At 43.0% G+C, this 12,172-nt stretch overlaps 1 protein-coding gene across 1 annotated transcript in view; it reads right to left on the bottom strand.

Moving 5' to 3' along the window:
- LRFN2 (leucine rich repeat and fibronectin type III domain containing 2) overlaps nt 1-5,283 on the bottom strand; it is a 172,935-nt gene extending 167,652 nt beyond the window's left edge. The window contains exon 1 of the mRNA XM_068411181.1: nt 5,198-5,283. The gene's annotated coding sequence lies outside the window, so the exon portion shown is untranslated. The remainder of the gene's footprint in view (nt 1-5,197) is intronic.
- Nucleotides 5,284-12,172: the final 6,889 nt, after the last annotated feature.

Raw genomic sequence — 12,172 nt, 5'->3', positions numbered from 1 at the left:
AACCAGACAGGGACTGCCGAGTGAGCCATGACAGGCATTTTTTCCCTCTCGATTTTTCCTTTTACCATTTGACTGCTCTATGTTTTCATTCTGTACTGAAAGGGCAGATACATTTTTTTAAGGCTGCTAACAGAGTGATCTGATATAAATTCTGGTACAGTCTGTTTTTCCTTTCTAGCACACATACAGGTACTGCCCTTTCACTGACATGACAACCCACCCATCCTGCCTCTGCAACAGAGGATGTGGTATGTTCAAGACATCCTCTTTTCCTTTCCTATTCTTAATTTTTATCTTTAGGCTGTAACAAAAGAAGGATTACTCATTCTGACTGACATTTCTACTGAAGCTTTTCTGAGGAGCTTAGACATGACAAGAGAATGGCTAAAGACTCTTTGCACCTGGTGCCATTTTGAGCTCCCTTGCTCCTCAGCCTGCCAAAGCAAATTGCAACTCTAAAGGCAGGAGAGGAAAAGTTCCTTACTTCCTCACCAGTGTGTGTATTTCCTCCAATATCACAAGTCTGATCCCCACAATCCATGTGGCTTGATCACACTGATGTCTTCCAAAGTCTATCCTTCTTACAACTAAGTCAATTCAAACTCTATAGTCTTAACTGGACAGTTGCAGCGATTTGTTTCAGTCCTGTACATAAAGACTTATGCTCAGCCCTGACTTACCTCCCCTGGCTTCAGGGAAAGAGTCACACTGCTAATTATCTGCACCAGTGCCACGCACATGTTTCCCAGGGATTTTCAGTGCAACATTAGCTCTATTAAAATAGACAAGGTGCTTTCAGCCATCATGTACTTTACGTTGATTTTATCCTTAATCCAGCTTTCTGTTCTGCTCAGAATATACGTTGGTGTGCACTGGGATGCACCAGCCCTACCTCTCACCTTCTGATCAGACAGGGTCTGGAGCCCTGGGTTTACTGCTATTCCAGGGCCCTCTCCTTATCTCACCTCTTTCCATAACAGCACAGTGATAGCAGATCTGACGGAGGATTAGAGACCAGTTCCTTCCTGAGGAGCGATTAGCAGAAGCCTCCTATATGCTCCATTGTACTGCTTGTACTATGGCTGCAGCCATCCTCTCATATCTACTCTTATTTAGCTGGCATATCCTCTCAGCACATGTTTTACATAGCTGGAAGAATGATTTCAAGAGCAGACACACAGAGGCCTAGATATCTCACAGCACTTGTTGGCAAGATGCTCCTGGAATAATCCCACTTGGCCAAGTAAATGACTTCCAGGTAGGGCTTGGCAGACAAAAGTTTTCTGATCCCATGAACTGAAATGAAAGTGCTTACAATTTCTTTGGCCCAAACTGAGAAAGTATGCAAGCCTTCTAATGAGCTAAAAGTGTTTGATTCCAGTTCCACTGACAGATTTACTTGTCATTTAGCAAAATGGGATTTGGGCACAGCCCCTTTTATGATCAAGTTTCATATGAATTATTTTCAGTTTTCATACAAAACACACGAACTGGAAAGAAAAAATAAAATTTATCTTCCAGAAAAAAGTAAGTTGGGGTGCTCTGGCAATTTTCTCCCCACAGTTTTTCAGGCAGGAAATTCATAAAACTGATCATTTCCCAATCATGTTTCATTCTGATAAATCTATATTTCCTTGAGAAAAACAAGAACATTTATCACTGAAAAAAATCTCACTCAGTTCTGTCTTCTAGGTAGGTCAATAGGGATTCTGCATAGGACCGAACCCAGACAGCACATCTCTTCCTTTTCTCCCACGCTTTCAAATCAGCATTTTTTTTACTCAAGAGGTTTTCTGACTTTTGCTGCTGCTGCTCATTTCATATGCCAAAGTTGGCATCTTGGATTTGTCACAAATGTTTTCCCATGAAGATGACTCTGTCATCAGAGACCCGGATCATGGGCAGATAGGGCAAATGATAGGAAGAGAGAAAAATTCAAACACTGTTATGCAAATATTCTGAAGTATGGAGACAACTGCTGCTCCTATGGAAACAGAAATACTTATAAATTACATGCCCTTTTCCCAGTTTTCCATGTGGCATCACTGTGGGCCTTTTAATGACAAGTTTACATCTGTTAATTTCATGCTAATCTTTGGCAGCCACGCATGCAGAAAGCAATTTTTGTTCCTAGAAGAAGTACCGTTTACGAGCTTCCCTCCCCCCGTGCATCCTGGGTGGAGGTGCGCTGGGCAGAGAGTGACAGCTGGCCCTTCACTGAAGTGCTGCATCACACTGGGTGATTTACGGGTTTTGTTATTATTCCAGCATACTCAGATGAAAGCTTGTCTTTTGTCACAAGTTTCAGTTGATGACTGGAAGCTGTTCACACTGCGAGGACACGTGGCCTCTGGACACTGATAGAGTAAATCCCAGCACCTTGGTGAGATCCTTAGTCACAATAACAGAAGCCTACATGGTTAAGGCAAAGAGGAAACATAAGGGACACAGCAATGGTGTTGGGCAATGAATTCCACAGTCATCAGAACTGGCTTGAAGAAGCCACGGATATCTTCCTTCTGCCTTTCATATAAGCACCTAGAGGACAGTTAATCTCTCCACAAAAACAAACACATGACAACACACTATGACAAACCCAAAGAAAGTAAGGCTGAGAGCTCAGGCCAGAAAGAAGACTGAGTTACACACTTGAAACAAACTACCCTTTTTCTCCCACAGGTGATCTTTGTAGGTCAAGGCTGAAATGCATTAGCAATGCAAAAAGGGGTTTGGGGGTGAACAAGCACTGTCATCACCCCCTCCCTCCCCTCTGTGGGGGTGGACAGCAAATTCAGCATCGTGGGTTATCACTCTGCAACCCCTTACGAGGGAGTTAGACTTACTCTAACCTGAAGTCTATTCCCTCCTACAACCAGTTAAATCGTGATAATTTCGAATCAGCTTCCCGTTTTGTTTTTTTGACCACAAGGACAAAAAAAATAATTAAAAAAGGGGATCAGCTGGGTCTAACAACATTACATTGCAAAGTTCAGTCAGTGGCCAGAGTCCTCTGCAAAGAGAGGGAGCAGGAACACTTTGCCAGGGATTGCCAGGGAGCTGTCAGCTCGGGTCCACCTGAGCAGCAGGCAGAGCAGAAGCTGCGGGGCAAGGCTGTGTGTGCCATTTGTACTTCCCCTCGGGAAAAATTACCAGTTATGTTCCAAATGTAAATTTATACAAGAAGCACTAATGCTGGGAGGAGTGGCATGGGGCAGAGAGGGCAGCAGAAACAGAGGCTCTGAGGATGCATCACATTCCTCACCCAGCATGGTGCACCGGGGGCTGCCTGCTTGCCTGCCTTCCAGCACCTAGCACAGCCACCTACCAGGGAACAGCGGGCCCAGAGTCGCCTAAAGAAAACAGAACTGCACCAGGGAGAACAGGACAGATGCTGTCTCCGATCTGAGAGGTGATACAGATCTTTGCTGGGATTCATAGTTTAAAAAGGCTTGGTTGAGCATAATGACTTTTTTCTTCCTGTCTCCTAGCATTGTTGTTTATGTTTTATTGCATCCCTTCTCTCCCTGAGAATTAGTAGCAGTTTCAGGGAAGGTCTGAAGCTCTGCTCTGCACTGCTGAGACAAGGCAGCTATGAGAATACACACACAAAAAGCACTCTGTTGTGCTCAAGTGGTGATCTGTGGGCAATGCAAACTAACCACCAACACAGGGCAAGCTGTAAACAATGAAACTGTAACCAGCCTGAAACATGGCAAGAGTAAAAGTAATTATCTGTCTCTCTTCCTTCTTACCACAAGCTCAAATTTGCCTTAGTACAGCCTCTGTACGCAGCAAGGTCCAATAAAAAATTGATACCCTGCATGGCCATGTTTCCTCTTTCCTGAGACACAGAAAATACCAGTGACAGTTGTGTGGTGTCTGCTGGACTTATCCGCAGTGAGCATTGTGTAATAAAGTTAAGAGGTGTCAATTTAATTAACTGTGACTTCATAAACTTAAGTGATGTTTACTGTTTGCTTTTCAAAGCCTGTTTCTTCTAGTCAGAAGAGTTATTCTGTCCTATTAATTCCAAAGATGGGGTAGGCAAAATAAACTCCACTCTTCTTGATACCTCCATGGCACTGTCCCAAAAAGTCTAGATCAACCCTGGCAAAAAAATGATTCTTGCTTTAAATCAATGCTATTTGTTTCCTTTGGGTAGGAAGGAGTTACCCAGTTTAAAAACCCTTTCTTACATACATTACCACAACCGACCACTTACATTTCCAGTTTACTAATCCATCATACTGGGACTTGCTGACTTAATCACTGAATTCTGCTGTGCCCTTTAGTTTCTTTCTTGTTTTGTTCAGTCACACATTTGTTTTGTGAGGCAAAAGAGTGCATGTGTCTGTGCAAGTACAGGAGGGACCCAGTTTCCATTTTCCTACGTCTCGTCCCGTGCTGCCATTTAGATGCTTCCCCCCACCCAAGCTCTCAGTACACTTAGTCTTGCAGAGAGCATATATGTCTGATGACGTCAGACAGACATGACATAGCATATACCTGCTTGTGTACCCCATCCACCCCATGCCCACCTTGCCAATCCTAGATGTCCATCACCTTACCAAGAACACCAACCTCTGTGACAGCGGACACTGAAGTGGGTGTTCACTGCCCCTCCACACCCCTCACTCCTTTCCCTTCTCTAGCTGTTCCTATGCCTTCTGTTTCTTCACATGACATTTGCCAAGGTCCCCACTCTTTTACAGTGTGGTTTTATATACAGCAGAGTTGATCTGTCCTGCAAAGTTCTTCCTTAGCTTTGTAGGATTTACTAATTCCTCCAGAAAGCTAAAATCACTTTCACAGCTTTACTATATTGCTCAGATTTTCCTGTATTAAACACCAAATTATTATCCTTTCTTTCAAAGCTCTTTCCATTACTGTTTCAAAACTGCCATGAAAAAAATCCCTATTAACACTTAAAAAAATAAATATTCTCTTTGAACTGCCTTTTCATGCCAAGAGAAACAGAAACCAAACTGAGATTCATTTCTCTACGTGAACAATCTTATCTAGGCTAGCAAGAAAAGGAAGATAAAGTTATACGTTTCTCTAATGCTTTCAAAATGCACAATGGATTTTTTTGCCATCAGAGGTAGATGTGTATAAATGTTTTGTGTTCATATCTATAGATAGTTTATATTATAGCTACATAGTTTGTATATACATATGAAAAAAACCTTGCACTTACCTTTGAGAAGTAACATTTATCCCAGGTTTGGTAAAATAGTCTCAGATAGGCACTTAGACCTTCTCTCTATGCCATGCATCTTTTTTTCCAAAAGAAGATATAATCAGAAAAATCCTGGTTGATCTCTAGCAAACCAAAATGCAGACTAGATTGTTTGTCAGATGCAGCCTGATTCAGTAAAGTCCAAGTGTGGGAATCCCTGAGACTCCTTTTTCAGTAATATCCAAAGCACAAAAAAGGGAAAGAAAAAAAAAAGAAAAAAGTGAATAACTTGTTCTTTTCCTGTTTGGCTTTAAAAAACCCAGTCTTGGAGGACTAAGCAACCTGCAGGCTTTTCAAGCATTCAGATCCTAGTGCATCCCAAGGTAACACATACATTTTGGTGCTGCAAGTCTTCAAGTTCATGCTAGCAAGACCAGCTCCTGTGTATGTGCGTGTGTGTTGGGGAGGGGGGTCGAGTTGTATCCTGGCAGGGAAGAGAGACAGGGAGATAGATACACACACACACTCACGCAGAGACAGAAAAAGGAAAACCAGCAAACTGGAGTGATCTCACAAAGTGCTCTAGATGGCAGAGCCTGCACAGCTTGTAAGACAAGCAATGCGCGCACACCAAAAAAAAAAAAAAAAAAAAAAAAAAAAAAAAAAAAAAAAAAAAAAGAGTGAAAAACCCGAGAGAACTAGCAGGCAGCTTCAGGAATTTCTTACCGTTTCTGACGATGCAGCACAGAGCAAGTGCTTAGTGCTGCATAGGAATCTGTGCAGGCACGACTCAGAGCCCTCACTTCTGAAATAAATATGTAGCATAGGAAAGGGAAGAAGATCAATCAGAAACCAGAGGAAAGAAGGGTACAAAAAGAAGCTATTAAACAAGTAAGAGTGTCAGGGAGGAGGTTTGAGTGGGTGGGAGGCAAACAGTTGGTACAGAAAGAGGCATCCAAACTCCTGGTCCTAATACAGATTGGCTCTGTAATTACGTGGCAAAGCACTGCCTTCTAAGCCATTGCATAATAATAGAAACCTAAGCTGTGTAGACACAGCCCGACATGCTAAATCCTCAGGAGCTACACTCACCATTTGTCAGTGGAAAGCATGTCAGTTCTCTGGGGGTGGGGGAATCTAAGGGAAAAGGGAAGGGGAGAGAAATTTTACTGCAAAATGCACGAGCTGCAGCTGCAAAGAGCTCTCAGGTGGTGCCGATGCCTGAAATGTTATAGTGGAAGTCGTATATATCTGTATCTATAAGGGCAGAGACAGATAAATACAATAACACTGTCAGCTCCATTCATGCTATTCAATACTAGAAGAATTTCCCCTTGCTATATTTTAGTAACTTAAATGACAAATAGAAGAGCACGTACAAAGGTTTTCTGTGTTAAATATTATTATTTCTAATGCTGGTGGTGAGAAGTAGCTCTCCCTTTGTACTGAACAGTATTGGAAGGTGTGAATAAAACCTGAATTAAGATAAAAGAACTCAGGAGGACTGATCAGCCTTTCCTTTTTACTGGTGGATTCCTCTCTCCAGCCCTCCAGACAGACACACATGTTTTCTTCTGCCTCCCTTGGTTGAAGAGGCTCCTAGACATATCCAGGGAAAAGATGAACACTGACTAAATAAGAGTAGGCAAAAATGCAACTCATTCAAATTACCACACACCAGTATCAATACACCAACAGACAGAACAATTTATAATACACACAGAAAGAATCAAAAACAAAGAAAGAAGTATAATTTTGCAGTGGGAATTTACCTGGGAATTGTGGCCCTGGCTCACACCGATGGTCCATCTAGTCCAGTATCCTGCCTTTGGATAGTGATCAGTACTACACACCTCTGAGGAATCTGAATGAATTTGTGCAGCCAGGGCTAGACATCCAGGGCTAACCTGTTCATGTGCAAAACTTCTCCTTAATCCCAATTCTTTAAAGAATAGTTAATGCACTGAAGCATGAGCAGGGGAACAGTCTGCCTCTGCACATCCAGATTAAACATGTAAGGTCTGATTCTGAGGTCCTTTTTAATTGGCATAAAGTACACCTCTTTTTAGACACCCTAGATCTAATGAGTAAAATCACCTGATGCTTTGTAAACATCCCAGTGTGAAAAAAGGGCATGAGTTCAGAAAGAGCTGTAGTATTTCTGTTTGGAGAGTGAGAAGTATATTTTTGTATATCCTAATCTAGCCTAGTTACACTCCTCATTTAATCCTTACTCCTGGTGGAAACAACAGCTATATTTCAAGAAACCACCTAGTGCAGATAGGAGAACTAGGTCACTCAGCTAATATGTAGGTATTAAATTTGGCCTCTGGAAAGTCAAACCAGACTGAACTGAAAACTTTGAAGATATTTTTGAGAATGACTGCATAGAGCAACACATACTTTTTTTGGAGGGGTTCATGAAAAAGATTCTGCTGCAAACTTCAGGTCCCTTACTGTTACCAGTCTCACTCCTTTGATCTATGCCTGCTGTGTTCCTGGGTGACTCTTTGTACCCCCAAGGTAAAGACTACAGATGTCACACATAAGGGAGTTAGTTACACTGTGGTAAAACAGAGGAGGAAGGACTGTGGACAGAGCAATTGCCTATTTTGCAGCATATCCAGCTTTTCTCAGCTTTGTGTTGCACAGTGCTGAAGGGCTCTTCTTGGGAGGAAAGCCAAGAGTTACAACAGTTGGAAACCTTACTGCGCACTGAAATAGATGACCTTGTCAAATAAAGAGTTGAGAAGCTGGTAAATGCCGAACGAGGCATTAAGAATCTTAAAAAATGACTTCATTTACTGGATGACTAAAACATGAATTTAGGAAGCTAACTTGAAACACAGGTCCTGGGAATCTTGGGCCAAGCGTGTTGGCTAGGAAATCAAATCAAAGCTCTAATCATGTCAGTGCCTTATAACATGAATGTCAGTGCATCACAGACAGAGAAGACATCTCTTAATGACATCAGGAATTAATAATAGACTCTGGGACTTGTGTTTCAGAGTCTGATTTGAAAGCAAAGTATTGCTTGCAGTGGCAGAAATCAATGAACTCCATCAATGCTTTCACAAGCTACAGTTGTGACAGAGCCAGTTCCCAAGGAAAAATCAAAGATGATACAACCCTGGCAAAAAGTCACCCAAAAAGGATTTTCATGAGGCTGTGTTATGGTGGGTTCCCACTGTGTTAGGCCAGTGTGCTTTCTAGCTTTCCTTGATGCCCTTTAGACTTAAATCAGAGTTCTCTGGGGTTTACCCCATAGCTTCTTCTCTCTACTAACCATCCCTAATATATATTGCTTTTCTCCCAAGTAAGGAGCTTCTCAGTGAATCAACCTCTTTGTTTCTTGGTCATTCTAGCAGGAAGAGAGCTACCACTTCCATTCCTCAATTTTGCTCAGGCCTCCCCTCTCTCCAATCCTGCCTTAGTTCACAGTCAGCCAACATGTTTGCTTTAGCTACATCTGCTCTCATTTCCACCTCCAGGGAAATCCCATCACCACCCAAAGAGCCACAGGAAAAATCTTGCACTGCCTAGGTAGTGATCATCTCACGGGCACACAACACTTTCCTCTGGAAAGAACTATCAAGGTTCAATGTCCTGTTCCTGACTTAGATCTGGAAAATACATGAGAGACCTTGACTACAGATGACTAACTCCACGCTCACTGAACCTTTAAAACTGCTGCATTGCTGAGCAGCTGAATCTTTCCATGAAGCAGCAATTCCAGTGCCCCAACAGAGTGCATAATTTCTATATGAAGAGATCTCATATAGTCTTACAGTCACATTCATAAACATTCCCTTATACAGTGGCAACCACTCAAAAGACTTGGTTTGACAGGAAATTTTGTAATGGGGATGTGCTCCTTTGACGTACAGTGCCAAGTACAATACCCAAACCCAAGAAAAGTTTGAAGTAGGATAGCAGAGCAAGATAAAATGAAATTGAGATGCTTTTGCAACCTCCAGGACAACTTTACCTGCCACAAACATCATTCTCCATTCCAAGTCTAGCAGACAACATACTGAAGCCTTTGGCCATCTGATTGATGATACAATTCAGCATGTACATGTAGACACCGTCAATTCCCATTTCCTGCCCACCCCCTTCCAAACTGAACTAGTCAGCACTGCTCCACGTGACTGTTTAATCAATGGCTGCCAATCAATTACACTGATTGAAGAACAGTTTAAAAAACATCTTGTCTGTGGTCCTACTGATGAAAACAGTTATCAGGAGCTGAACCCACCAGCTTTCAAACATGAGAGATTTGGGGGAAAATTGTATATTTCTTGGGTGTTGTTCAGCTCAGCTCTTTACAAATCATTGAATGGCTGTTTACACATGTATATGCCAGTACAAAATATCCTTCTCACATCCTCCACCCACACACCCCTCTGCTTTTAAAAGCAGCTCCAGCCAACAGACAAACTGAATATGCTTTCTTTCTGTTTCCTGCATCTTATCATAGGGGAATCCTATTCTCAAATTTCTAGACCCAGCGATTCAACAGATAGTAGGCATTGTTTCACAGTGCGATGGAAGAAAAAGGATTCTTGAGGCTATTGGTGAGGCAAAGACAGCACAGAAGCTCCGTTTTGCAATGCACTGTTATAAAAAGCATAGACCAATATCATATAAGAAACATGAAGCTGAACTTTAGAATACTTCAACAACACCACAACCATCTTTCATTGTCCATCTTGTAGCTGAATGAAGAAGGGTTTCCAAACACCAGGAAACAGTTGTTTCAGGTCATAGAATCAATTACACATTCATAATCTACTCCATTCTAAGCATTCATCTCAGCTGGAATAACCAGGATACTTATGCTAACCTTAAGAGGATCCACTATAACTTTGTAGATGTTCTGACAGAAGGTCAGCATAATATTTTTGTCCCAGGGTTATTATTCTTTCCAGGTTCTCCCTTTACAAGCAGGGAAATCCTTGTACTTCTGTTTTGCATAATCACATGTCCAGCTCAGTGAGCGAAATTTAATGCCCTTTGATTGATAGGTGTCACGGTTTAAAGCTGGGCCGGCTATTAAACCTGTGGCAGACGCTCTCTGTTAACCCTCCCCCCCACCCGAAGGGAAAGGGAAAAGGGAGAGAGACTTATGGGTTGGAAAGTTAAAACAGTTTTAATAAACTATAATAATGAAAAAAAAGAGTATAATAATAATATTGGAATGATCAAATATATACAAATATATACAAAACCAAGATCGATCTCCCCCAATGTCAGCTACGTCACCACCGGCACTGCAGGGCAGGCTCCGGGAAGGCCCAGCCTGGGCCCAGCGACGGTCGAGAACTGGATTCAGGAATGCATGGATCGGGATCGGGGGCAGCAGGAAAACAGACGGAGTCCTCCTTGGACACCGGCCATAGCAGAAAGAGAGCAAGACCCTCGTGATCCCCCCGCTTTATACTGAGAATGATGTGTATGGGATGGAATACCTTCGGTGGTCAATTTTGGGTCACCTGCCCTGTCTGCTCCTCCCTGCAGGTGCGACCCCCTCTTCAGCTCTTCACTCGCAAGCAGTGAAGAATTCAGCAGCGACCTTGGTTTCTCTAAGAACAAGTACAACAAGAGCCTTTCTGCATAACATCCCTACCGGTGCCTCAGTGATAACTACAAACTTCGAGCGTTATCAGTCCTGGAAGCAGACACTGTCTGCAAAACATGCAGTTAGTTTCAGAAAGTGCAGTTACTTAGAAGAGACTTAGCTGAAAGTAAAAATCACTGAAAGGAAAATTGGCCTGGTTTAGGCCAAACCAGGACAATAGGTTAAGACCAAAAGGGATCATTATGGCCATCTCATTTGACCTTCTGCACAACCTCACTTATAGAATTCTTCTCTGTGGTTCCTGCATCTATCTTTATACTATTGGCTGATACAGAAATAATCTTTTATGAAGACAATCTCTTGATTTAAAGATTTCAAGTGATGGAGCGTTCATTCCCCACTCTCTTTATAAGTCTGTCCAATATTTAATTGCTGTCATTGTGAAAAAAAGGCCACACCTCATTTTGTTAGTCAGAAGATTCTGATATGTTATCAATCAAAAGCCCAAAGTGATAATTATGAATTATAGCTGTGTGACTCCTGAGCAGGAAACTCAAAATGAGGAATGCCCCACTGGGGCAACGCTCTAGTGTTGAGGCAGACCAGGAGGCCTCCCATCCCCCTGGGGTGAAATCGGTGTGCTCAGCTCGCTCCCTGAAATGACTGTACACCAATGCACGCAGCATGGGGAATAAACAAGAGGAGTTAGAAATCCGTGTTCGGTCGGGGGGCTATGATTTAGTGGCAATTACAGAGACTTGGTGGGACGCCTCGCATGACTGGAATGTGGTCATGGATGGCTATGTCTTGTTCAGGAAAGACAGGCCGCTAAGGAGAGGGGGTGGAGTTGCTCTTTATGTGAGTGAGCAGCTAGAATGTATTGAGATCTGTCCAGGGGCGGATCAGGAGCGAGTTGAGAGTTTGTGGGTGCGAATTAAGGGGCAGGCTGGCAGGGGTGATACTGTTGTGGGTGTCTATTACAGGCCACCGGATCAGGATGAGGAGGGTGATGAGGCCTTCTACAGGCAGCTGAGAGCAGTCTCGCAATTACAGGGCCTGGTTGTTGTGGGGGATTTCAACTACCCTGATATTTGCTGGGAGGCCTACTCAGCCAGCCATCCTCAGTCCAGGAGGTTCCTCCAGTGCATTGATGATAACTTTCTGATGCAAATGGTGGATGAGCCAACTAGGAGAGGAGCGCTGCTGGATCTGATCCTCACTAACAAGGAGGGTCTGGTTGAAGAGGTGAAGGTTGAGGGCAGCCTTGGTTGTAGTGACCATGAGATGGTAGAGTTCAGGATCTCATGTGGCAGGAACAGAATAGCTAGCAGAATCACAACCGTGGACTTCAGGAGGGCCAACTTTGGCCTTTTCAAGCAATTGCTAGGGGAAATCCCATGGGACAGGGTACT

This window comes from Nyctibius grandis, chromosome 1 (assembly GCF_013368605.1).
Source record: "Nyctibius grandis isolate bNycGra1 chromosome 1, bNycGra1.pri, whole genome shotgun sequence".
In the NCBI taxonomy this organism is placed as follows: domain Eukaryota; kingdom Metazoa; phylum Chordata; class Aves; order Nyctibiiformes; family Nyctibiidae; genus Nyctibius; species Nyctibius grandis.
This window is presented reverse-complemented; position numbering and strand designations above follow the sequence as displayed.